General features: G+C 44.3%; 1 long non-coding RNA gene across 1 annotated transcript; it reads right to left on the bottom strand.

The window, feature by feature from the left end:
* Nucleotides 1–8275: 8275 nt before the first annotated feature.
* On the bottom strand, nt 8276–17212 carry LOC309535215. Its single transcript, XR_014221125.1, has 2 exons — nt 16306–17212; nt 8276–8578 (listed from the first exon to the last, which is right to left on the bottom strand). It is a non-coding gene; the product is annotated as an uncharacterized lncRNA (long non-coding RNA).
* Nucleotides 17213–27342: the final 10130 nt, after the last annotated feature.

The raw sequence follows: 27342 nt of genomic DNA, 5'->3' as shown, positions 1-27342 counted from the left end.
CCCCCCCCTGATTTCAACTGCCTAGGGGTCTCCACAGGGTTTAATCTGGCACTGGTGTGGCTGCTGGGGCTGAATGTCAGGTCACCTCTGAGTAAGACTTCCCTCATCCATGATCTGATTAGGGATGAGGAGGCTGATCTGGCCTGCATCACTGAGACCTGGGTGGGTGAGCATGGTGGAGTTGGTCTCAGACAGTTGTGACCATCTGGGTATTCAGTGCAGCATCAAGGCAGACTTGAAGGTGAGGAAGGGGAAATTGCTGTCATCTGTTGAGATTTCATCTCTCTCTCTCCAGGCACTCAGTTGGGGGGAAATCTAGAGTGTGTGTTCCTGGCGTTGGGCAATCGGGACAGATTAGGGATTCTTCTGGTTTACCACCCGCCTCACTGCCCGGTTGTCTCCCAGTCTGAGCTGACACAGCTGGTCTCGAGAACTCCCAGAAGGTTGGTTTTGGGAGAATTTGACATCCCTGCTGGGACCACTATCTCTGGGACAGCTTAGGGCTTCATGGCTGCCATGATGACCATGGGGTCTATCCCAACATCTCACCAGCCCAAGACATGTGACAGGTTAAACTCTGGACCTTGTTTTCTCAACTGGGCAGGAAGAGGGTGTACTGAAAGTTGGGGGAGGTATTGACATCAGTCCCTTGTCATGCTCAGATCACTTTCTGTTGAGATTTAGACTTTCCACACCTTTTCCCTCTGCAGAGGTAGGGGGTGGTCTGCCCTCATGGAGATCTTCCATTGCCTTGCAAGGAAGTTTCATGTCCATGCCACCCGAGTCTTTTGCTAAATGCGTCATAAGAGCATGAAGTTACTTTATGCAATTCTGGGTGGGTGAGTGGAAAAATACATAATCTGTGCCCAACACTGATATTTGCTAGAACGTGAAAACATGATTTTATTAAAAGTCATATTTAATGCGTCAAGCTTGGGGGTTACTATCTGCTGTCATTAGCTGGCTTACCAACCTTTAGTGATATTTACAAATTTGGTGTTACTTTGACTTGAGGCCTTCTGGGTCATTTTACATGAGATGATTTAGAGTCCAAGTAGACAAGTCTGACGGACATGAAAATGAGTAGGAAATGCTATTACCATTGAGGGGGAAGGAGCATTTGTTAATCAAACTGGGGGGGGGACTACACCAGACCCTTCAAATGTCCCTGTTTCCAAGGGACATATTCACAGAAGCTGTCCTGGTTTCTGATTTGGTCCTGGAATGTCCCGCTGTAGATAAGCAGGACAAAGCGAAAAGAGTCACTTAATGGGATCATCTTAATAGATGGTCCTGGTTGCGGGCAGGCTCTCAACCTGGTTCCCCCCACCCTGGCGTGGGTGGAGCTATTGCCCTCACGCCGGGGTGGCACTGGAATCACCCAGGGCAATTGCCCAATCATGTCAAAGGGTGATAGTGGGGGAAAGTATAAAAGCGGCAGCGCGACGTGTGCTTGGCTCCTGCTTCGCGCTGCCAAACACCAGCCCTCCCTCCCTTTAATTTAGATCCTTTGGCCTTGCTTTGGACTTTGGTTGGTTGCCCGGGCTTGAGTCGGGGGCCGGGTAGGAATTTTTTCCATTTGGCAAATTGGCATGGGCCACTTGGTTTTTGCCTACCTCTTAGCAATCGTCACAACTTTGTAAGGTTTGGCGGTTAGGCATTGGCTTATGGTGAATGGGGGAGGGGAGGCTGGCCATTGCCTGCCTCTCCAGTTTCAAGGGTATTCCGTTAAAGGAATCCGGGGCCTGGTTCCTGTCTGAAGTCCGCTTGAAGAGTGAGGGCCATGCCAGGCCTCTGGAAACACCAGGGGAGATGCAGGCGGGTTACCCCAAAGCAATTTCCCTTTGGGTGGTTTACCCTGAGAGACTTCCTGCAAAGGGGGCAGGAGTCAGGTATAGTCTTGCCAATGCCTAAGCCAATACCGCTCTCATTCCTGTAATCAATAAAGTTGTGGCCAAATTTTTGCCCAAAAACCTTAAACAAAATATCCGTGTCTGTGTGAATTTATTTACCCTAATGGGGGGTCGGCTTGAGAGTCTTGGCACACAACCATTTAAAGAGTCTTTAATGAAAGAACAAAGCATCCATTCTCGAAACAAAGGTGTTCTCAATTAAGGTTTCTCCCCACTCCCCCCCAGTCACTTCCATGCCTTGCAACCCGATCTCGCAACCACCATCTTGTGTAGCCACCTTTTCTGCTCTACCTGACCTTGGGCTGATAGGCTGGACACTTTCCAGTGAGAGAGTCTGTTAGCTCTCTCTCTTCCAGTTCTTCTTCACTTTGTGGTTCACAACTGTCAGGGAACTGCCATCGGAGCCAGAGGGAGAGGGAGGGCTCCAGAGGGGTTCCGGAGAGCGTCCTGGGAGGGAGAGAAGCAGCACATCTTCTGGGGAAGGAAATCAGCGTAGCACCGGTGGAGAAGGGGGGCAGATGGGGGAATTGGCGAGGTGGCTCCAGGACTCCTCGCCGGGGACCAGAGGGGAGAGCACAGGTCCTCCGCTGCCCACACCCTCCCTGCGCAGAAGGCTTCCATGCAGGGAGACTAGGCAGAGACTAGGTGTCAAAGAGCTTCTTTGCTGGAAGAAGTTCAAGAAACGCCCACTGACGGATCCTGCCAGCGATTGAGACAGCCACGGGCGAGTGGCTGTCCAGACAGAAAGGGTTCACTCAGGAAACTCAGCCAGGTGTGGCACCGATTTACGCACGAGCAACCCCTAGAACCATTACAACAACCCAGTTCTTCCCAACTTTTGTCTCCAGAACTATGCCCCTCTCCAAACCACTGTTCCAAATCTATACTGCTCCACTGTTCCTGGGCAGCTTGAGGATCCTGGTCAGGAGGAGGGGGACGGGAAGGCTCCCACCATTCCTCATCAGAGCAGTACTCCTCAGCCTGGTCTCTGACACAGGCCTTAGGAAGCAACCTGGTGGTTCCTGACACCTCTGGTGTTTGGTTGCTCCCCACTAGGGACTGAGTTTTTAGTGTAGGAGGCCATGCCCTGGCTGCAGAGCTTTAGCATACCCTCCAATATTTCTCCAATGAAAACAGGGACATCCTATTCCACAACAACAAGAAGAACAATTTTATTATTTATACCCTGTCTATATGATTGGGATGCCCCAGCCACTCTGGTTGGCTTCCAACATATATAAAAACATAATAAAACATTAAACTTTTTTTTTTAAAAAAAACCTTCTCCGCCTTCAGGTGTCTTCTAAAGTTGTATAGTTACTTATCTCCTTGGCTCAGAGGGGTGATGATGATAACGCCATGACTGATGAAAATAGGGAGTTCCTACCATACCCTCCCGTGGCGCTGTGGGTTAAACCACAGAGCCTAGGGCTTGCTGATCAGAAGGTCAGCGGTTCAAATCCCCGTGATGGGGTGAGCTCCCATTGCTCAGTCTCTGCTCCTGCCAACCTAGCAGTTCAAAAGCACGTCAACGTGCAAGTAGATAAATAGGTACCACTCCGGCGGGAAGGTAAACGGCGTTTCCGTGCGCTGCTCTGGTTTGCCAGAAGCGGCTTAGTCATGCTGGCCACATGACCCGGAAGCTGTACGCCAGCTCCCTCGGCCAATAAAGCGAGATGAGCGCTGCAACCCCAGAGTCGGCCATGCCTGGACCTAATGGTCAGGGGTCGCTTTACCTTTACCTTGAAGGAAAAGAGGGACATTCTGAGATCAAATAAAAAACCAGGACAGCTTCTGTAAATCCAGGACTGTCCCCGGAAAATAGGAACACTTGGAGGATCTGCTTTAGCAGAGACAGACTGATGTCTTCTGAAACCTGTACTATTTAGACAGGCCTTCACGATATATTTTTCTCTCTAAAACAACCCATATCTGCTGCTGTTTTAAATTGCATTTTATATATATTTATAGATTGATTTTATTGTATTTTATTTGTAAGCCACCTTGTTATGTTTCAGAAAAGAACAGATCAAACTTTGAAATAAATAAGTAGAATAAATCTTTTATCCCACTCTTAAGTTGAAGAAATAGAGGCTCCCACAGCGACTTACATATATCAGTGATCTGACTGCTCCTGCCCTCAGGCTTAAATCTAAGATGCACCACACAAAAGGAAATGGAACTGGGAGGGTGGAGGGTGGAGGGTGGGAAAACAACCTCAGGCACTGTTAGTTACAGAGTCCTTGTAGTGACCACCAGCTGGGATGGAAAGATTTGGCGAGAAGGAGCCAAACATTACTGGTTTTTCAGGAGAACTAATAGAAAAACCCTGCAGTCCTCCCTCTCCTGTAGCCTGATGGCTGTGGAATCGCTTGCAAGATTTTCAAGCTCCCTCCATACAAAGGATCCTGAAGCCGGCTGCAAACAGCTATAAAAAGAAGGAAAGCAAGATGATGTTGTTTGCTAAGCAATCTTATGCCTTAAGAGCAGGGCAGGGAACACATTCCTTATTTCTGTCAACTGCTTGTTTGTTGGGCAAAGAGGTTTTAGTGAGTGTTTCAGAACCCCCTCCCCAGTCCTGCAAAAAAACAAAAACAAAACCACCCACACAAAACCACCCCTCCTATATAATACATAAGAAATGTGTTTGTACTGAGGGAAGTGAAATCTCTCAAAGCATTTTCAGTCTCATCTTTGAAACTGTTGCTAATGAGTAAGGATGGATGAACCTGTCTAGTTTGGATTCTCTCTGTTTTCCCAAACTGAAGTTCGCTTCACATTTCTGCACCAATCTGTGTTGGTTTTTTTTAATATAAAAATTAAAAAGTCCTCATGAGAATCCCACATTTTCCCAAAGATCTAAATTTTGTATGCAATTTTGCCTAATATGCAGATTTTGGCAAGCAATTTCCCGTAACAGAATGCGCTTTCGCCTGTCATTTTTCTGAACAGATGCCCAAGGTACACTCTCCTCTAATGCACACACTGGGAGTTTCAAAGGATAACTGCATTTTGGTTTGTGTATTGGGGTTTTTTATGGGGGGGGGAGTGTAGATGTGTGACGTGCTCCATTTGAATGTCTTCGGATTCCCGGTAGATCATCAAGAGGTATTTGTTCCTGTTTTGATGAAGTTTTCTCTTTGGGCAAGAAAAGAAAAAGTGGGTCTGTTGGAGTTCATTTTTCACATTAATATTGAGAACTGTAAGTACAAAACTGCCAGAGGGGTCAGGAAAACCAACAAAGTGTACTATTTTGGGCTAAGCGCAGCTCGTCTCCAGCCGTCTGCAGATCCACTGAGACACATTTTTGATCTTGAAGGAGGTTAATTACTAATTCTGTCTAATCCCTTTGCAGCAGTATCCTTATTATAATGTGAGATCATATACTCGTGTGTCCCTTATCTAATGTGACTGGCTAATTATTAAAATCCTCCATTTTTCTCCAGCTGTTGTCTTCGCGGGTAAACAAATTGCTAAGTTCAATTGGCTTCCATTTGCACTTCATTGCTTCTTGACAGCAAACACTCTGCAAAAACGAGCTGCCTCGGGGTGTTCAGAATCTCCACTGGCAGGAGAAACAAATTTATGCATAATTTCTCTAGATTTTTTTTTTAATAGTAGCTTACTCGAAACATAGCTGTTAAGAAGTCCTTTGCACATTAAAAAAGCCTTTGTTCCTTGCAAGGAGTGACGTTGAAGGACATGCAGGTCCCACTTTCTCTGTGGTGCAGGAGTCCCGAGGGCTGGTGGAGCATGTTCTACAAATTGCCTTGCAGAAAGGCTGAGATTATATAAAGGTCAGAACAAGGGCAAAGAGCGGAAGGAAGAACCATAGCTCAGGGGCAGAACATCTGTCTTGCATGCAGAACCTCTCAGGTTCAGTCCTCAATATCTCCAGGTGCAGCTGGAAGAGGTAAAGGTAACGGACCCCTGGACGGTTAAGTCCAGTCAAACTACAGTGGTACCTTGGGTTAAGTACTTAATTCGTTCCGGATTTCGAGAATGTATAATCTGCTGTTGAAATGGAATACTGAGGAAGAAACTGTAAAATTGGCAATGATAAAATGGGCACAAGACATAGGCCATAACATTATGTTTGCTGACTGGGAGAAATTGTGGACCACCGGGATTAAATTTACGGCATGTAATGCCTTAAGAGAGAATATTATGAAAATGATGTATAGGTGGTACATGATCCCAGTCAAGCTTGCAAAAATATATCATTTGCCCGATAACAGCAGCAAGAATTCTTATCGCAAAGCATTGGAAAACACAAGATCTACCCACCTTGGAAGATTGGCAGATGCAACTGATGGACTATATGGAGATGGCAGAAATGACTGGCAGAATCCGAGACCAGGGAGAGGAGATGGTGAAGGAAGATTGGAAGAAATTTAAAATTTATTTGCAGAAATATTGTAAAAATTTTGAATGTTAAGGACATTGAAATGAATCGCAGGGGCTTTAGCGACAAAGTAAAATATAAGATTAGGATTAACAACAGATAAATTAATAGAATATGAATTTGTTGAATTAATTTCTAAAAAGGGATACAGGAACGGGAGACGTGAGGAAGTCGGGAAAATAAGTTAATTGAAGCTGAGAAATTAAGAAAGAGGGAATTTTTGTTTTTTGTTATTATATGTTTCCACTTTTTTTCTTTTTCTTTGATGTGTTTAATGTTTGTATTTTTGTATTGTATTGTCTTTTTTGTGACTTTATATCTTTTTTGTCTTTTATTGTGAAAACTTAATAAAATATTTATTAAAAAAATAAAATAATAATTTGTTCCGGAGGTCCGTACTTAACCTGAAACTGTTCTTAACCTGAAGCACTACTTTAGCTAATGGGGCCTCCTGCCACCGCCGTGCTGCCAGAGCACAATTTCTGTTCTCATCCTGAAGCAAAGTTCTTAACCTGAAGCACTATTTCTGGGTTAGCTGAGTCTGTAACCTGAAGCGTATGTAACCTGAGGTACCACTGTATGGGATTGTGGCACTTATCTCGCTTTCAGGCCGAGGGAGCTGACATTTGTCCACGGAAGGCTTTCCAGGTCATGTGGCCAGCATGACTAAACTGCTTCTGGCGCAACAGAACACCGTGATGGAAGCCAGAGCACACAGAAACGCCACTTACCTTCCCGCCACTGTGGTACCTCTTTATCTACTTGCACTGGCATGCTTTTGAACTGCTAGGTTGGCAGGAGCTGGGACAGAGCAACGGGCGCTCACCCTTGTCACGAGGATTCAAACCGTCGGCCTTCTGATCAGCAAACCCAAGAGGCTCAGTGGTTTAGACCACAGCGCCACCCGAGTTCTAGGGCTGGAAGAAACCCTTTTGGAAACCCCAGGGAACCACTGAGCTAGATGAATCAGCAATCTGACTTGATATATGACAGCTTCCTATCTTCCTGTAAGGTGCGATTTGAAATTTGCCAAATGACCCCCTCCCCCCTTTTAAGGGACAACTAGATCAGATTTGGGTTGGTGTCTCTCTGTTGCAGCATGCTGGCCATTTGGCGGGAGGTAAAAGCATGGTTGGTAAAGAGATGGCATTTCTTTCTGTGGCCATATTGAATGATACCAAAGATGTAGACAAATGTGATACATGCCTATGCAAGTTTAACAACTGCTCTTCTACCAGGTGTCAAGGGGCTGCCAACGAGCCAGGTCATCCACAGGGCAGGCACACACACGGAAGGCACGGAATGCAATTAGCTTTTTATAAGCATAAAAACAACAACAATATAGCAATGTCACTGGTCCGTCTTAACTCAACGAAGGCATTGCAGAAACTGAGCTCTAGGCATGCCCTTCCCCTTCTAACCTCTCACTCTGGATCCTTCCCAAGCAGAGAAAGGTTGCATTAGGGTGGGGGTGGGTGGTCTCCTTCTCTGGGTGTGTCTGGTCCATTGCTCAGCAATGTGCAGGATCCTCCTCAAGCGGGGAGTCAGAGGGGGAGGAGAGTCAGCAGGACTGATACTGTCTGTGCACATGCTGTGACTCTCAGCTTCTAATCCTGTCCTGGAAGACCTCTGATGCGCTCACTCAAGTCTCCTGCTTGTAACAGCTCCCAGTTCATCCCTTCTGCTGACTGCTCCTCAATGTCCTACCACCAGGCTCCAGGCTATGTGTCATCTTCCTTTGTTTGTGTGTGTGTGTGTGTGTGTGTGGGTTGTCTTGGGAGGAAGGCTCCCATCACTCTTCTTCATCCAACCAGTCCCTGACACCAAAGAACCTTGAGAGTTGTTGTGGCGTTCGTACGGAGCCCCCGGTCGTCTCACAGACTATTGACCCGTACACCACTAATCCGCTGCCACCAACCAGGTCCTCCCTGGTAAAATCACTTCAGTCTCAGTCAGGTTCTCAAGTAAATAAAGAAGAGTGTATTTTATTTCAGACACAAACAAACTTTTACGGCACTCCAAACATTGTTACTCTTTACTTTCTTAGTCTTATTTCCCACTCTCTATCTCTTCTACCTCTCCTCACTCAAGAACCCATTGCCCTAACTGTCTCTCTATTTCCAACTGCCTGCCAACTGCTTCTCCAACTGCCTTTCCCAACCAGCCAAACCACTAAAACCAACCAACTACCCACCAACAACTCCCAACAACAACTAACTCAAACCTTGGCCTAAGCCCTTTTATACACAGGTAGGATCCGCTTTCTTATTGGTCTATGTTTTTAACCCTATCTCTCCCCCCTGTTCAAACATTTTCTAAACGAACAGGCAAACGCCACATCTGTAATGCAGGGAAAGGGCTTAAGAGCATTCTCAACAACTCTGCAAAATTCAGGTTCCAGAGTCCATTTAGGCCAAGGGTGGTGAAACCTTTTCAGCCTGAGGGTCACATTCTTGTGTTGGTAACCTCTCGAGGGCCATATTCTGGTAGTGCCCAATGCTTTGGCTGTACATTTTTGGAGATGATTAGATGTGTGTGCTTGTGTGTGTGCGTGTGTATAGCTAAGCCTTTCGTGGAAACTTATTTTGCCATTACAAATCTACTAAGTTTCCCAGAACACAGTCTGCAAACTTCTCTCATAGGAACAGTAGGCACAAAGGTGAACATGGAAGTCCTTTGTTATATAGTCTTATGAGCCGCCAACATAAAAGCTGGCTGGCTTCTCGGATTGCTGTATTCTTGGGGCTAAGCATATGTAGCTGAAGCGAGAGCTAGGAACTTTTTCTCTCAGTTCTGTCTCGCCTTTTCCATTTTTGAACAAGCTGTCATAATAAGGGCATGGTACATGCTCAGCCTTATGTTAACAAATTTCTGGAGCTGAAATACTATTCCCTCAGGGTGGCCCGCATGCCAGCATTTGGCATATGCACAAAAAAAGCAATCGAGGAAAGGAGGACATTCCTGTGATGTGGGCCTACATTTCGAAAAGAACATGACAGCATTTCCTATGAACACAATAGAATGACATTTTTTCAAAAAAATGCAAAAGTAGTCCAACACATTTTTCTGTTTTCACCCCTCTGCCTCGAACGCAGCATCTTTTTATTTATTTTTTTAAAAACCCTGACATGATAAGTATATGATCCCTCTAACTTGAGCTGTCTCAGTAAGGTTTTTATTCTGAAATATTCTATGAAATTGTGACTTGCTTTGAGGCTATTGAATCTTAGCACGCTGTGCATTGTAAGTGAAATGTGCATTTGGTTATGTATTTGCGCTGGCATCAATAGGTTGATCCTTCAGCAGGAATAATAATTTATTCATTTGACAAAATTTCTATGCCACTAAATTGTAAATAAAATCTCTAAGCAGTTTACAAAGAAGATAAAACAAGCTTTAAAATTGTCGATGAAAAGCAAAGTTACAAGACGTTTTTAAGAAATCAAGACACAAATAAAATCCCTTAGTTAGAAATATACAGTATAAGCTAAAATTACATAAAATACACGACGTTATGTTTGGGTAGCCTAAGGTTACCAGATGTCCCCGTTTCCTGGGGACAGTCCCTGGATTTACAAATCAGTCCCCATACAAAATCCTATCATTCCTACTGAAGTTGAAAAGTGTCCCTGGATTCATTGAAAAAAAATCTGGTAACCTTAGGGTAACCTTGCCAAAAAGCAGGCACCAAAAAGAATACAGTGAAGATGTCTGAGTAGGCATCCTATAAAAAGACTGTTTCCTTACAAGGGCAGAATGAACATTTTATAGGACTTGTCAAAACACCAGTTTTTCAGACTGAAGTGGTCAAATGGGCATATATGGTGTAAGGTGATCCTTCAAGCAAACTGGTTCCAGGCTGTTAAAGGCTTTTGACGATGGTGATGGTGATGATACTAGCTGAAACAAATTCAGAACATTGATTTATTTTTATTTTTACATAAAGGCTGTACAGATCTGAATGTGTGTACAGTCTTCATCTTCCGCTCAGGGAGATGAATGATAAGGTGTTGCCTTACAGTGCACCAGACTGCCGATAATTAACAACAACAACAACAATAATTTATTTATATGCCGCCCACCTGACTGGGTTACCCCAGTCACTATGGGCGGCTTCCAACAAATGAAAACACAGTAAGACATCAAACATTAAAAAATTCCTGATACAAGGCTGCCTTCAGATGTCTTCCAAAAGTCAGATAGTTGTTCATTTCCTTGGCATCTGATGGGAGGGCTTTCCACAGGTTGGGTGCCACTACCGAGAAGGCCCTCTGCCTGGTTCCCTGTAACTTCACGTTTCACTGTGTGGGAACCACCAGAAGACCCTCAGAGCTGGATCTCAATGTCCAGGCTGAACGATGAGATTGGTGATGCTCCTGCAGGTATATAGGGCCAAGGGCATTTAGGGCTTTAAAGGTCAGCACTGACACTGACTTAGACTCGGAAATGTACTGGGAGCCAATGTAGATCCTTTAAGACTGGTGTCATATGGTCCTGGCAGCCGCTCCCAGTCACCCATCTGGCAGCTGCATTCTGGATTACTTGTAGTTTCTAAGTCACCTTCAAAGGTAGCCCCACTTAGAGTGCATCTCAGTAGTCCAATGACTACATTGGCTGGCATTTGCTCTCCAAAATTGAACCTGTAACCTTCACTTTGCAAAACAGTAGCCCTATTAGAAAAGCAGCAGTAAAAAGCCAGGTTTAAGTCCTCTTGCCTCTTATCAACAAACAGCTGGCTGAGGTGCTTGCTGATTGTTTGACATAGCTGCAAACACAGAAACAATCCTGGTTGCTAGACTGAGGCCCATGGAATATAGAATTTATATAGAGTCAGACCAATGTTCCACCAGGCTGGGACTTTCATCTGAGTGGCAATGACTTTCCAGAATACCATCCCCAGCTGGAGAGATTACACCAGGGATCTCCTGCATGTACAGCATATGGTCACCTCTTGTGTGGACAGGATCTCCCACTATCACTGTTGGAACTGGCCCTAGGGAAGCACAGAACTAAGGGATTTACGGTATTTAAAAATAAAATAAATTCCCGAAGAAGTCTTTACAGCACAGCTTCTGTGCCAATGGTAATAATGGCACTTCAAAATGCTCAACAAGAACTACTGCAGTGAACCGTAGCAAAAGCTGTGAAAAACAGGCGAGCCTTTTGATTTATTAATTTATTTTAATCCATTTATATCCCACTTAAAAAAAATTAATTGGCTCCAAAATGGCTAACAAATCAAGAGCAGCCATAACGATAGGACAACAATGGAAATCAATCACATATTTGCATGCGTCAGCATAAAACTGGGAAAACCAATATAAAAAGCGCATAAATCAGGCATTGGAAAAAGTCTTCCAGAAAAGAAAAGTTTCCAAAGTCCGTCTAAAAATGAAGTCAGAGGGTTTGGTGGATTGCAGGAACTGGGGTGGGGCACTCAGTCTGAGAGAAGAGCCACCCAGATCAGGGACAGCCTATGTTTATGTATGTGTATATGTATATATGCCACTGGTCCCATCACCTCCTGGCAAACAGAAGGGGAAGAAATGGAGGCAGTGAGAGGATTTTACTTTCTTGGGTTCCGTGATCACTGCAGATGGTGACAGCAGCCACGAAATTAAAAGATGCCTGCTTCTTGGGAGAAAAGCAAGGCCAAACCTAGACAGCATCTTAAAAAGCAGAGACATCACCTTGCCAACAAAGGTTCGTATAGTTAAAGCTATAGTTTTCCCAGTAGTGATGTATGGAAGTGAGAGCTGGACCATGAAGAAGGCTGATCGCTGAAGAATTGATGCTTTTGAATTATGGTGCTGGAGGAGACTCTTGAGAGTCCCATGGACTGCAAGAAGATCAAACCAATCAATTCTTAAGGAAATCAGTCCTGAGTGCTCACTGGAAGGACAGATCGTGAAGCTGAGGCTCCAATACTTTGGCCACCTCATGAGAAAAGAAGACTCCCTGGAAAAGACCCTGATGCTGGGAAAGATTGAGGGCACAAGGAGAAAGGGATGACAGAGGACAAGATGGTTGGACAGTGTTCTCAAAGCTACCAGCATGAGTTTGACCAAACTGTGGGAGGCAGTGGAAGACAGGAGTGCCTGGCGTGCTCTGGTCCATGGGGTCACGAAGAGTCGGACACGACTAAATGACTAAACAACAACAACAACAACATATGTGACTTCAGAAGCTGTAGGACAATTTCAAACATGATGTGCTCTCCCAAGCCCACATTCCCAGCATGTTCACACTCCTGTCTCAGTGACATCTACACTGGCTTGGTCATGTTCACAGAATGGAAGATGGCAGGATCCCCAAGGCCGTGATCCAGAATTGCGTGCTGCAGAGACCTGGCTACTAACTCCATCTTAAGGATGATGGGAGTTGTAGTCCGACAACGTTTGCATATCACTATGTTGGCTATCTCTGAATGGGGGGAAGATATCCTTTCAGCTTCAACTTCCCAGCTCACAGTCTTAGGCAGCACTCGAGCCTATGCTATAAATATATGATTATTTTGTATCGTGGGCATCTGCGCATCACAAACGGTAACACTATTATGTGAAATGAGTTATGTTAGAAGGTAAGTGTCCTGATTTCTGAGACCAAACTTTAAGTACAAAGACACTTACATTCAGAATGGCAAACACTCTGGTTAACGCAGCAGCTCTCATGTGTGACCAGATTACTTCGAAGGGCACTTGAAAATTGGTGCTTGTTAGTGGGATTCAAGCCTCCCATACTAAAAAGAGAAACCAGAGGAGGATCTCAGAAAGTGCAGCTCTGCCGAGAATTAATAAGAGACAGGGTGTTGTGGCCGAGTTTATTGTGTTAACAAGGTGACCTTCACAAAAGCACATCTAATTGTTAATTGCGGAGAGAAACCATACACATATACCCCCATTGAAATTAATTACGTGGTCTCCTCTCATCGCTTGGTAGTTCTGTGTCGTGAGCATCTCCACAAATAATCAATGATACAATAGGCTGATATGAATAAGTTGTGTAGAGGTTTCCAAGATTGTCACTTTCATTATCTTTCCTTAGGGTAGGGTATTAGCTTCCCCCTTCCTACTGCATAATGATTTATTTATTTTAAAATAAATGATTAGAGGCAAGGATCAGCAGAATAAGAGTTGGGGGGGATATATCTGGGAAGACAGATTGCAGAATAAAATATTATCTTCTCATACAGGAGGGTTAGTCTTGGAGGAGTGGCAAATTTGGCAGAGTTGAAGATGATACAACATAGCATGTGTGTGTGTGGAGGGATGGGGTTAGTTTCAGGTCCGTCTCTATCCTATAATAGGCTATCTTAGGGTCCAGATTAGGGGACACTATTAAAGGGCAGCTGATCCCCAGTTATTTACTTTATTATCACAACTTTGCCACTATGCGGGGAAGGTCTATTTAGATATCCTGCCTCAGGTGCCAAAACTCCTTGGACCATTTCCTAGTTAGCAGTGGACATGTCTCTCTCCACCAGAAATCAGTAGTTGCTTCAGACTTTACTTCTGATTTGCCGAGTTCCTCCCCCTCCAGTTGGCACAGAGGACCACAACACTGTGGGTTTAAGGGTTATTAATCCACTAAATCGAGACTGTGGACTCATCATGCCAGGGGTGGGGGCCGGAATAACCTAGATCTGCTGCTGGGTTCCAGTTCTTTCCTGCCAAGTAAGACTTCATGGAATTGTCATTTGAGGGTTTTATTAGCCCTAGTCATATGCCCACCTCTTTGTTTAGACCCGCCTTTCTCAACCTGTGGGTCCTCAGATGTTGTTGGACTACAACTCCCATCACCCCTAGCTAGCAAGGCCAGAGCTCAGGAATGATGGGAGTTGTAGTCCAACAACGTCTGGGGACCCACAGGTTGAGAACTGCTGTCTTAGACCAAACACAGGGGATTAGCACCATATGAGAGCCAAAATACATTATGGCATGAATAGGGAAACTGTGGACTTCTATTATCTTTCACCATTGGTCATGCTGGGTGGAGCTGATGGGAGTTGTAGTTCAACAACTACTGGAGGGCCACAGGTTTCCCATTCATCTTCCATTACCAAATTTAAGCTTAAATCTCCTCTACATTGCTTCCCCTGCTGTTTGCTGTCCAAGGTGCTGATTTACTATGATACTGAATCAGGAGAGAAAGATGGTCTTTCACAGAATGAAGCTCTCCTCTAATGGGCCATTCAAGGAGGAACCAAGGCTAGCCATCAAGGATGGAACCAAGTAGGAACCAAGGCTAACCATCAAGGATTCTGGAGTGACACATTATGGGCAAACACAGATAACCATTTGCCAATGACTAACTCCTCATAGTGTGTGTGGTAGCAGTTGTTAGACCACTTGCCTGTAAGTGGAGGAATGAATTTTGCCATGTTTCATTTACACTGGTCAGAAATCAGGGTGAAGTAGTGGAGAGGTTAAAGAAATATGTCAAGGGAGGCAAGAGCAAGATATAACAGGTCTTAGGACCCGTATGTGTATGTGGTTTCATAGGGCTGTCTGTTATTAAAACTTCAGGTGTCAGTGAGAGAGAAGTATATAAGGTGGAAGAAGCAACCATTGTCCTATGCTGGGACAAGAAGAGACTGTGAACATTGGTTGAGAGTGATGCACTGCTGAGCCCTTGGTTCAAGAGCATTCAGAAACCCTGGATGTAGGATAGCAGGATAGAATGCTCCCAACGGAAACAGGTCTCCCTGTTTCAGGTTGTAAATATAGTCTCGCTGCTGGCTAGACCAGCCTTTCCCCAATTGGTGCCCTCCAAGTATTGCTAGACTACAACTACCATCAGCCACACAGTCAGAACAGTCAATTGCCAGGGATGATGGGAGTTGCCATGCCCATCAGTAGGGCATGAGAATATAAATAATAAGTAACTGTCAGGCTTCGAGGAATTCTATTCCTCCCCTAGTGGCAGCAAGAAGCAGAGAAAAACAATGAAGAGTTCTTACTAATGAGTTTATTCAATCATCACGGAGAGAGACAAAGGAATGCAGTCTGTATCCCATTAATGGCTGTGCTGGTCCTGAGGGTTAACCGTGCGGTGAGGTCCTAGTCCAGCCCGAGGTCGAGGGTGCGGTATGGAGGCTGTCCATCAAAGGTGAAGCTGGTCTAAGGCAGAGAGTCGGGTGAGGTCAGGAACTCTGGCAGAAGAGCAGGACAGGGTGCAGGCAGGAGCAGGCTACCAACAATGTTGCTCCCGCAACCTGGGACTGGGGCTGGCTGGCTTTTATCTGCCCCGAGGCATAGAGCAGCCCCAGTCCACAGGTGACTCGCCTCTCCTGACTTGGAGGCAAGCACTCCTCTTGCGGGAACTTAGTTCCCTCCGCCTCTCTGCCCTGAGCCTCTGCAGCTCAGGAGAGGCTGGAGGGTTACCAGACCCAGAGGCAACCACAGCTACCTCTGATGGGGCTGAGAGTGGAGCACCTGCAGGCAATGGGTCCTCCATCACCTCAGGAGCCAGAGCAGACTCAGCTGGTGCCTGCACCTGAGGATCCAGCACAGGTGAGGATCCAGCACAGCTCAGGCCCCAGCCCCGGCTCAGCTGGCACTTCCTCTTACGGTGGCTGCCAGGGGCTATTTGTCTCTGAGTCCTTTGCTCTTGCACTCTCAGTGAACGCCGAGTTCTGGGCGGGGGGGGGGCTCAGAAATACTCTCCAGTGATAATGTGTCAGCTGGCTGCTCTGACTCTGTCCCTGCCTTCTCTTCTCCCACACCTCCCAACTCTTCTGTTCTCCTGTCTCTGAGCTGTGACCTTCCTCAAGCCACTGCTGTAATTCAATACTGCCTTCCTCTTCTCTGCAAGCTTCAGAAGGGGAGCGGGTGATGTCCACCATTTCTCCTCAATCTCATCTCCTTCAGTCCAGGCCTGACAGTAACTTAGCATGTAAAAGGTCACCTATATTCATCAGGAAAAAAGAAAGCCTTCATTTGTTATTGTGATGTACATCATTTCCATTTCTCGTTCTGAAGCAAAAACTATGCAAGGTTTGAGACGGAGGGGATGGAGCGAACTTCTAGCCCGTCCTCTAGACATCAGCTGACAAAGTCAAGCCTTTTCTTCTCATACCCGTCATATTTGCACTTCCAGAAATAGAAATGACCCCCATCACCAAAGACTTGCTTGAACGCCTCTCTCCCCGACAACCAGCCTCTGTAATGTAATGCAATCATCTCTTACAACTGTTCTTCAACTTTCAAACAGCTTGAAGTAACAATTTCACTTAGGTGGACAGTATATATTATCAAGTGCTCCTCTTGCTGTTTGTCTCAGTGTGAATCTTCCTGTCTGAGGAGTGTGTAAAATTGAGAACGGGGGAACAGATGGGTCTTGCCATAAAAATGAAAATCTTTTTTTAAACACACACACACAAACCAAAAACCTAGATATGAAAAGTTTCATGAGAATGTGGAACCAAATCCTGTATAGCTCATGCTGATAATTCTCATCCCTTCATCCTGTGCAAAGTCCCACTGCTTTGTACAGCTCTCACAAACCTGAGCGTGGAGAACATATATGAGGGAGGCTTAGAGGATCATGCTGGCATAGGAAGGGATGCGAAGAGAAGAAGGAAAAAAGTCAACAAGGAGGCAACAGGATCCTATTTGCAATTCAAATCTGATGCTGTGTTTGTAATGTCGCAGCTACAGACATCCTACGTTGGCAGGGAATGAAATCTCATGAAAATGCAAATTCTTTTGACACAGTGATAGTGCTGAGACCCACCTCTATTGTAGGAAGGGAAAGAGAATGCACAATGCAATATCTCTGGTATACAAATGCCAAATGTCCCATCCCTACCTGCTCCAGTAGAACCATCTAATTTCATACCCTGTTTCCTTAAAAGAAAAAAGAAGAAGTCCAGGTGCTGCCATTCTCTTCATGGAAACATAATGGTCTACCATTATTATTATTATTATTATTATTATTATTATTATTATATTATTATTATTATTATTATTATTATTATTATTATTATTATTATTATTATTTCCTCTGAGGCTTATTGCAGTGAACTGCAGTGCTATAAAATGTGGATAAAACAATTACATTTCTAAAATAAATTTCAAATCCAGTACAGATACCACCTGGGATAACAAGGCTTGTTTTAGTGCTAATTGATCCTGTTGCAATAATAATAATAATAATAATAATAATAATAATAATAATAATACATTTTTATTTATACTCCACCCTTCCTGGTTCAAAAACCAGGCTAAGGGTGGCTAACAACAAATTTAAAACACTTTAAAACACTTAATTATAAAAGCAGCATAAAAGACAGTATAAAAACATGAATAACAATAAAATCAAAAAATCAAAAATCAATTAGATAATCCCCAGGGCTAGCTGGCTGAATTGGTCCTACTTGGGCCAGTGAAGAGGCCAGGGGAGAATTAGCTGTGGGGTCTCAGAGTGGGTGATCTTCATAAAAGGGGAGAGAAGAGAAGGGAAATAAAAGATCAGTCTGAATTCAAATTAAAGGCCAGGTGGAATAGCTCTGTCTTACAGGCCTGATGGAAGGAGGTTAAATCCTGAAGGGTCCTAGTCGCATAGGACAGAGCATTCCACCAGGTTGGAGCCATCACTGAAAAGGCCCTGGCTCTGGTGGAGGATAGTCTGACTTCCTTAGGGCCCGGGACCTCTAAACTATGGTTGTTATTCATGGACCTTAAGGTCCTCTGTGGGGATACTAGGAGAGGCGGTTCCGTAGATATGAGGGCCCTAAGCCACAAAGGGCTTTAAAGGTCAAGACCAGCACCTCAAACCTGACCCATTAGGGGAAGCTCCTTAGTTAAATCCCTCCCATAGAGCTTGAAAACAAAATGCCAATGCCTTGTTTCATGCCTGTTTGGTCCTTCGCCAAACATCCACTTCAACCAGGCTGCTATAATGGCTCCATGGGTGTCTTAAGACCTTGGTCAGGGTTGGAGACCCTCCAGCCCTCCAGTTGTTGCTGAATCTCAGCTCGCATCACCCTTGTCCATTTCTCATGCTGCCTATGGCTGATGGGAACTGCAGGTTCCCTGTCCTTATCCAGATGTGGGTTTTAGCAGGCTGTCCTTTTAACCCACCCCCATTTTTATCTGTTGACTTTTGTTATATTATTTGCTCTGTAATGGTACATTTCTGTTTTTTGTCTCATTGAGTGCTCAGCGAAGAAAAGCAAGATACATATTTATATTAAAAAAATACATAGGTGAATGTTGCTGCTGGGAACCCATAGCAGGGCTTATACCCAGTGGTGATGATGGTCCGATTTGCATTCAGGTCTTCCGGAGTTGTCTGTTATGCCGACGGGATTGAAAGGTCACTTCTGAGCAAATGAAAGACATTGTCTTTTTAAAAACCAGCATCCTCTGTTCTCAAGGCCTTGAGTCCCTGAAGATATTCATACTGAATGCAACACTTCCTGAATAATAAATAGCTGTGCTGTTCCCAGAGGGGGTGGGGAGGGGGGAGAAACCAAATGGCAAAAAATTGGACTGTTTCCATGTTTTTCTCTTCTCTCTGTGATTCCAGCTGAGAGTTCTTTAAAAGATGCAGTGTACTTTCTGTCTCCCTGCTCCATTCTCCTAAATCTAATACTTGCCATCTCAGGGCCACTGCTTTCTTCTGTCTACAGGACGTGTGAAGAACCTTTGACCCTCCAGATGTTGCTGAACTGCCCCAACCAATGGCCAGGGGAGACGGGTATAATAGTTTAGCAACATCTGGAGGGCCAAAGGTTCCTCACACCTGCTCCACAAGGTGCATGTTTGCTATCAAATGAGATGGAAAATTTACTGTTGACAGGCATAAGGTGGTGCCCATCATTCTATCAGCATTGGGTCCTATAAGGAATAGTCTTTATCAGAGGGGCAGCTTGAAGAACATAAGAGCAGCACACCTAGATCAAGTCAAAGGCTCATTTACTCCAATATTGCATTCTCACAGTGGCCACCTAGATGCCTCTTATGTTCTCATGATTAAATTTTATTGAGAAACCAACTGCCAAGAACTCAATTATACTTGTACAATTTAAGGGGGATGCAGAGGAATGATGATTTAAAAAAAACTGATCTTTGGCTTCTAAACGAAATATTTAATTTTAAGAACATAACATGGATTTCTAACAGGAACTTCAGCTGACCTCGATGACTAATGTCCTGACTTGTATTGCACCACACTCCATCTTGAGGAATGGCAGAGGTATGGAGAGGGGCTCAGAGCAAATCTAAGTGCTCTCTCCAATTTTGAAACAGGGCAGTATGGTCCTTGGTGTCCATCATGGCTCTGTGCTGTTATCCACCGGCTATGTACCTCTCCCAACAGCCTTGGTCCAGCTTTCCTGCTTATGGCAATGTTCTGAGCCAATCCGTGGCATTTGCTGGAACACCCAATTTCCCCTTTCCCCTTTTTATTGCCAAGCTGTGAACATCAGGGCAGTCAATGTCTAAAAGTGAGCTAGCGGTACTTTGGACATCTTCCTTATACATCCATGACATGTTGGCTTGGGCCAAGCTATGGATCTCACTAGGTTCTCAATCTATCAAACTTTATCCTCATCCTCACGATTGCGAAGTCCTTATGCAAATCATCCTCTCAACTGGATGCCTTGGTAATAGTGGGTTGTAGCCACTGTTAGTTCCACTCAGAGGGGGACAACTCTGAATGGAACAAAACAGGATACAACCCACAGTCTGCTTTCCTCATTAAGAAAGTTATAGTCTCCTTTGTAGTTTCCTGATATGTACAATACGGCATCTATTTATTTTTAAAAAAGCAAACTCAAAACCAGCTTTGCTAATGTATTGTATTTATGGTAACAACTCACAATGAATGCAGAATTGTACGTGCGCTCTCTCCTAAGGCGAACTAAAATAAGAAATAAATAAACATGCTCTCCTCTAATTTCCATTCATCTCACTTTTCTGTGAGAAGGTCCTGGTGGGTTATGTCCACAATACCTTCTCATCGCATGAAGAATACCTGCTTCATGCTTTCAATTCTTGCCTCTCTTTAAAAGTTTTTGTTCCAAGAACTGTAATTTATTATGTTTTATTGTTGCATGTAGCGGGAGCAGACTTTTGTTCTTCACACTAGGGGTATGAAAAATGAAGCAGGCAATATCATGAACCCTAAAAATAGAGGACGTGACTGGATGCAAACAGGCCTTAATTTAGACAGTGTGGCTTAGACTGAACTATGACATGCAGAAATATGGGGGGGGGGGGTAGCCTGTGACCTGCACACCTGCAGCATCTTGCAGACAAGCACCTGAAACTCAGACTCCATAAGTAGCAATTACGGATCAGAAGCATGAGGGATGATATCATATAACTCACCAGTCAGAGCTTCCTGCTCTTGCTGTCTCTTCTGATTTTATGAAACAATAATCTAACTAAAACTCAGCTGAACCTACTCTCTGTTTTCTGAACACCTTCAGCAGTCCAAAAAAAACCTCCTTTCCCCAACATTTTTTTTTTTTGGGGGGGGGGGAACAATTCCTTTGTGAACATGTTCACTTAGTAATCTCACGGCTTCCCCCCTCCTTCTCTCAGCTGATGTCATGATACAGACACATCTGATTGGCTACTTGGTGTTATGACATCATTCCATTTGCTATGTGATTCCTTACTGGCAAGACCAACCATGTGACTGAGCTAGAAAGCAAGAAGAAATGGTATCTGTGGAGAAATGTAATTAAAGCAGCAACATGACCCCAATAGCATGAAACAGGATAAACATATATAAAAATTATTTAATATTACTAAGGCAAGCAATACACATAGAACCCCCCACACAATTAAAAAATCAGAAGCAGTACTTTTGTGTACTGGGTTGCTCAATACATGGTGACATCATCATAAGTACAATCTCTGCTGTTGTTGCTTTTGAACTGTATTTTAATGTTGCAGATTTTTAAAATTTTAATACGTCATATGGCATTGTGTTTCAAAATTGTCCTAAGCTGCACGAGCACTAGAAAGACGGGAAATAATGTTTTCATGTAAGTAAATTCAGATAAAGCCATCAAGCACTTTTTTGGAGGGCTGCAAACTGGACTCAAGGTAGTGAGGCTCTGAAGAGAATATAATGGGAGCCAATTCTGGCCTAATCTGACGAAATCTCAGGTAAGACATAACCACTTAAATGTTCCAAAGTGCCAAGCTACAGCAAAGGGCAAGGGTGCCAACTCTATGTGTCTAAGGTGTTTTAAATACCTGTTGAAAATTAAAAAGTCTGCAATAAGTGCTGGAATTTCAAAAGGGCAGGGGTCTGTCCCAGTGGCGTAGCGTGGGTTGTCAGCACCCGGGGCAAGGCAAGTAATTTGCGCCCCCTAACCTGTGGATTTGCACCCCTAACCCTAACCCCCAGATGTTGCGCCCGGTGCGGCCGGCCCCCCTGCACCCCCCACGCTACGCCACTGGTCTGTCCAATCTCAACCAAGAGAGGGTTCCTAAGAATTGGGCCACAATCAGTGCCGGATTTACGTATAAGCTAAACAAGCTATAGCTTAGGGCGCCACTCTCTTGCCCCCCCAATATACTTCTTAATTGTATTTCACTATTACTATTGATAAAGGTAAAGGGACCCCTGACCATTAGGTCCAGTCGTGGCTGACTCTTGTCTCATCTCATCTTGCTTTATTAGCCAAGGGAGCCGGCGTACAGCTTCCGGGTCATGTGGCCAGCATGACTAAGCCGCTTCTGGCGAACCAGAGCAGCGCACGGAAACGCCGTTTATCTTCCCCCCGGAGTGGTAGCTATTTATCTACTTGCGCTTTGATGTGCTTTTGAACTGCTAGGTTGGCAAGAGCTGGGACCGAGCAACGGGAGCTCACCCCGTCATGGGGATTTGAACCGCTGACCTTCTGATTGGCAAGTCCTAGGCTCTGTGGTTTAACCCACAGGTGTTTTAGGCCTCCCCAATATCTGTTGGGAAGCGACTGGGCCCCTCAGTGTTGAGGGGGTCGAACAGTCTAAGTGTGGAGCTGAGCACAATGTGGCTTCTGTGACTGGCTTCTCCTGAGCATGAGAGAGGAGGAGCTCCACGCTCAGCCCCCTCCTGATAATGTGATGTTGCACATGATGTCATGCATGCACATCGTGCACCAGGCCCCCTCAATCTTGGGTGCAGGTTGCACCTCTTGTAAAGGATAAGGGCCTGCCTGGCCTTTGAATTTGGTCTCCACTGGACTCAACGGCCAACCTGCTCAAATGTTCATCACGGACTGATTAAGATGCTGTAAGCTTTGCAGAGACCTAGGAGAAAACCCAGACTGTGCACTGTGAGGAGATAGTGCCACAAAAGCAGATGGGGAAGTAAGGAAGGGCAGGGTGAACGGGGAAAACACCTTGTTTATGTACTACCACAGATTTTAAGTGGCGTTGAAGAGGGATATAGCATAGGATCAGTTAAAATTAACCATAAAATGAGAAAAAGTAACTGAAAATACCTGTTGAAAATTAAAAAGTCTGCAATAAGTGCTGGAATTTCAAGAGGGCAGGGGTCTGTCCAATCACAACCAAGAGAGAGTTCCTAAGAATTGGGCCACAATCAGTGCTGGATATACGTATAAGCTAAACAAGCTATAGCTCAGGGCGCCACTCTCTTGCCCCCCCAAATATACTTCTTAATTGTATTTCACTATTAATATAGATATAGATAAAGGGACCCCTGACCATTAGGTCCAGTCGTGACTGACTCTGGGGTTGCAGCGCTCATCTCGCTTTATTGGGTGAGGGAGCCAGCTTCCAGCTTCCGGGTCATGTGGTCAGTATGACTAAGCCGCTTCTGGCGAACCAGAGCAGCGCATGGAAATGCCGTTTACCTTCCCGCTGGAGCGGTACCTATTTATATACTTGCACGTTGACATGCTTTCAAACTGCTAGGTTGGCAGGAGCAGGGACCGAGCAACAGGAGCTCACCCCGTCATGGGGATTCGAACCGCCGACCTTCTGATCAGCAAGTCCTAGGCTCTGTGGTTTAACCCACAGCGCCACCCTATTAATATACTTCTTCTTATTTGTAGGTCCATAAATTCCCATATACCATATATTCAACACAAAAAACAGCGACAATTTGTTGTTGACAAAGGACAGCTGGACATTTAAAGGACTCCATTACCTTTAGTAGCTTAGAGCCTCATCAAACCTAAATCCGGCCCTGGCCACAATACTGAATGAATAGCTCCTGGTGGATATGAGTCATACATGAGACATGTAGGGGACCACTAACTAACAGCCAATGCTGCACATGTGCAGAGTGCCTTGGGTGCAATGGGACTCTCCTCTCTTCTCCTCCCCAAGCACTCTCAAAGTCTGCTCCAGAGGGTCCTCCAATGCTCTGGGGCAAATCTTGAGGGTGCAAGGGGGCCTGCAGAGGAGAGAAGGGGGAAGTTCTGTTGTGCAAGAGAAGTTCAATGCGGTAGTGGAAAGGATACAATCTTGTGACTTTCCCAAACATCTCAGTGATTGGGCATGGGTATAAGGAATCAGGACGTGGGTGGCACCATGGGTTAAACCACAGAGCCTAGGACTTGCTGATCAGAAGGTCGGCGGTTTGAATCCCCACAACGGGGTGAGCTCCCATTGCTCAGTGCCTGCTCCTGCCAACCTAGCAGTTCGAAAGCACGTCAACGTGCAAGTAGATAAATAGGTACCGCTCCGGCGGGAAGGTAAACGCCGTTTCCATGCGCTGCTCTGGTTCGCCAGAAGCGGCTTAGTCATGCTGGCCACATGACCCGGAAGCTGTATGCCGGCTCCTTCGGCCAATAAAACGAGATGAGCGCCGCAACCCCAGAGTCGGCCATGACTGGACCTAATGGTCAGGGGTCCCTTTACCCTTTACCTTATAAGGAATCAGGCAGCCAAGATATTGGATCCAAGTTGTTAAGGCCCTTGTAAATTAATACAACACTTTTGAACCTGCCCAGGTATCACAAACTGGCACTGGCTGCCCATCTCCCTCCCTCTCTCTCTCCCTCTATAACTTTCACTCCACTTTGATTTGAAATGGCCCAAGTGTAACTCTCCAGAATTGGATCTAAAACTGTTAAAGGGTGATAGAGAAAATGTGACATCGCTGCAATTGAGCGGTGATGAAAAGTACCGGGTGCTTTTTTATCTCATATTTTTTTGCTTTCAACAGTAAAGTACTCCTGTTGATGTTGCCACAAACTGAAGACAATTATTCTTTAATGCCATGTATTTGCTAGACCGGGACAGGAGAAGAATTCATAGCCTATTTCACTCAATTACTGCTCCCAGCAATATTCTTACCAGGATATTGCTTTGCAGCCACTAAGGCAAACCAAAATAAGATTGGGTTGTTTGCGAGGTGGATGGTAAAGGGAAAAAAATAGTTATTAGGTGTGTGGGTGTGGATATATATATATATATATCCAAACAAACCTGTAAACGGACAACATAATGCTTTCTTTCTGAAAGGCTGCTTCACAAACTAGTTAAGCTAGAATACTTGGGTTTTACTTGATAGGTACTTCATCTTAAAGGTTGGCTTTAGTGTTCTTGCCATAAACATTGACTCTGCTGCTTCTGTCAGTCATAGTGCTTGTGAGATCATATTGGAAAGCTGGCATCCTGCCATGTTTTGTGACATCTCCCTTGTGTATGTCATCTTAAGTGAACTCTGAGCAACTGGTGAACTACCCAGCTTTAATTTATTAGGACCCCTGTTTGTGCAGAAGATTGTGGCAAGTCAAGAATGGCTGGTGGTCTTTGTGGGTCAGGGCAGGTAAATATAATTGATTTAATTCACACAATAATGAAAAGTGTATGTGTATTAATAAAGGTTTTAAATGGAAAATGGCTAAATGTGTATTGCTAATATTTGGGGTTTTCCACAGTTGTTTTCTAAAGAACTCTGAGCGTCTAAATGGGTTAATGATTACCTGTTGATTGCTTTCTGTTACTCTAAACTGCATGTAACTTTTGATCACTTGACGAGGGTATTGAGTTACAAATTCACCATCCTGAAAGGGTGGTGGCTGTCAGTCTTTCTCTGAACATGACAGACAACAGAAAGATGTAAATGAAGCACTCCTGAAGGGAGAGGTAGCACAAGACATTGTATAGATATTTTGGTTGTATCTTAGATACTTATGTTTTGTTTTGAAAAGTTCTCCCAGCAAAAGTTTGAATAATATTTTTATGGGCCTGGACAACGAAACGTCTCAACAGCAGTTATTTAAAATTACTTTCTTTTGAACCTAGACACTTAGAAAAATCTGAAAATCTTTAGTCACTTGAAAATTAAGAAGTTAATTTAAAAAACAAACAAACACTGAGGTGTACCTTTCATGCGGTTAATGAGTATTTCCCCCCCAAAATTATAAAGAAATTCCATCTTATTTTTAAAAAGCTAAACTAAAACAAGTTTTCTTAGATTTGCTGAAAACCTTTTCAGCACCTTTCTCAAATTCCTACTCTTTTCCAGTGCAGTTTTGCTGTGCACACTCAGTAAGCATAGCTCACTGATAGCTCACTGAGCATTCAATTTCAAATGTTCTGATTATTTCTACTTTTAGTTAAGTGTTTTTATTTATTTACAGTCGTACCTTGGTTCTTGAATGCCTTGGTACTCGTACGTTTTGGCTCCCGAAGCCGAACGTCCAACGTGACTTCCACTTGAGTGCAGGAAACTCCTGCAGTCAATCAGAATGTGTGCCTTGATTTTTCAAACAGTTTTGGGTGTCAAATGGACTCCTGGAATGGATTAAGTTCAAGAATCAAAGAACCACTGTACTTGGCTATGCTCTTGATGGGGCTCCTATCCTCCAGGATCACCAGCAGCAAGCTATGCATTACCTTTCAGAGGAACCATGGGACTGTCAGGTTTATTGATTGCTAACCACTGGGATATAGAACTGGTTCCTGAAACCAGTTGGTTTAGACTTGATCTGCACTTACAGTGGAGTGAGGTGGTAGAGTTGAGGTGAATCAGCAGTACCATTTCAGATTATAGGTTAAGATAAAAAACCCTCTCTCTTGTGTGCTAATTAATTTTGTTCTTTCTGTTTTGCCAGGAATTTTCAATCTCAAGGTGCACTACAAAATGGCACCTCCCACCTGTATGGTATAGCCCTATCATCCCGTGTTATCATTCGTTCATGTCATTCTGCTGTATGTGTAGACTTGATCCCTAGCTCAGCTTGACTGTAGATTGAACGCATTTGCTGATTTGATGGGCTGCCTCCAACGATGCTACTTGAGAACACTTGTGCAATGTTAGACTCATTAAACTGCACAGAAGCAGCTTTTATGTATTTCAAAACACAGATGTGTTTTTTTAGATTAAGAACAAATTAATCCCATTTGTTCTTAAGTACCACAGAAACCCCTGGGTAACAAGCAAACAAAAGTCTACATCTGCCACGATTTACATTAATTTCCGCTGCAGAGATTGTACACATTGGCTTCTTACTGTTAAGAAAACAATACTCCCTTCTAAGATGAAAAATGCAAATAAGATTTTATCAGCATCACACGCTGACAGTGCCTGTAACATATTTGCCTGAAAAGCCTGTAGATCTCCAATGAGACTATTGCAGTTAATCATACATTAAAAATTCAATGTCCAGCCATAAAAAAACAGCAGGGAATATAAAGTCTTTATAAATCCTCGTGGCTTTAAATTGAATGGTTAATGTTATAGATTCTGAAATCCAGTGGAGTGGATGGGAATGTGCCATTTGATTACAGCAGGCAGGGCTGACGATAAGGAGCTACACACAAACTCAGCTCCAGTCCAAGAGAGGCCCTAGTGTTTTAGCTTTCCGTTGTTGTTTTTTTTTAAAAAAATAAAGCACATCTTTACCCTGGCTTTTGACACTTGAGGTGTATGTGTTTAGGACCCAGCTAATGTTTATGGTTGTGAATGGTTTCAAATGGCTTTTAAGACTGTAACCTGCTCTGGAACCTTAAGACGAAGGCTGGGTAATCCATAAATAAATAGTCAGTGAGTCGTGTTCTTCTCATCAGAATTTGGACAGGCAGTGAAAGTGGTGCT

This window comes from Podarcis vaucheri (assembly GCF_965113315.1).
Source record: "Podarcis vaucheri genome assembly, chromosome: 6".
NCBI classification, from domain to species: Eukaryota; Metazoa; Chordata; class Lepidosauria; order Squamata; family Lacertidae; genus Podarcis; species Podarcis vaucheri.
The sequence above is the reverse complement of the archived record's forward strand: the minus strand, read 5'-3'. Positions and strand labels throughout refer to the sequence as shown.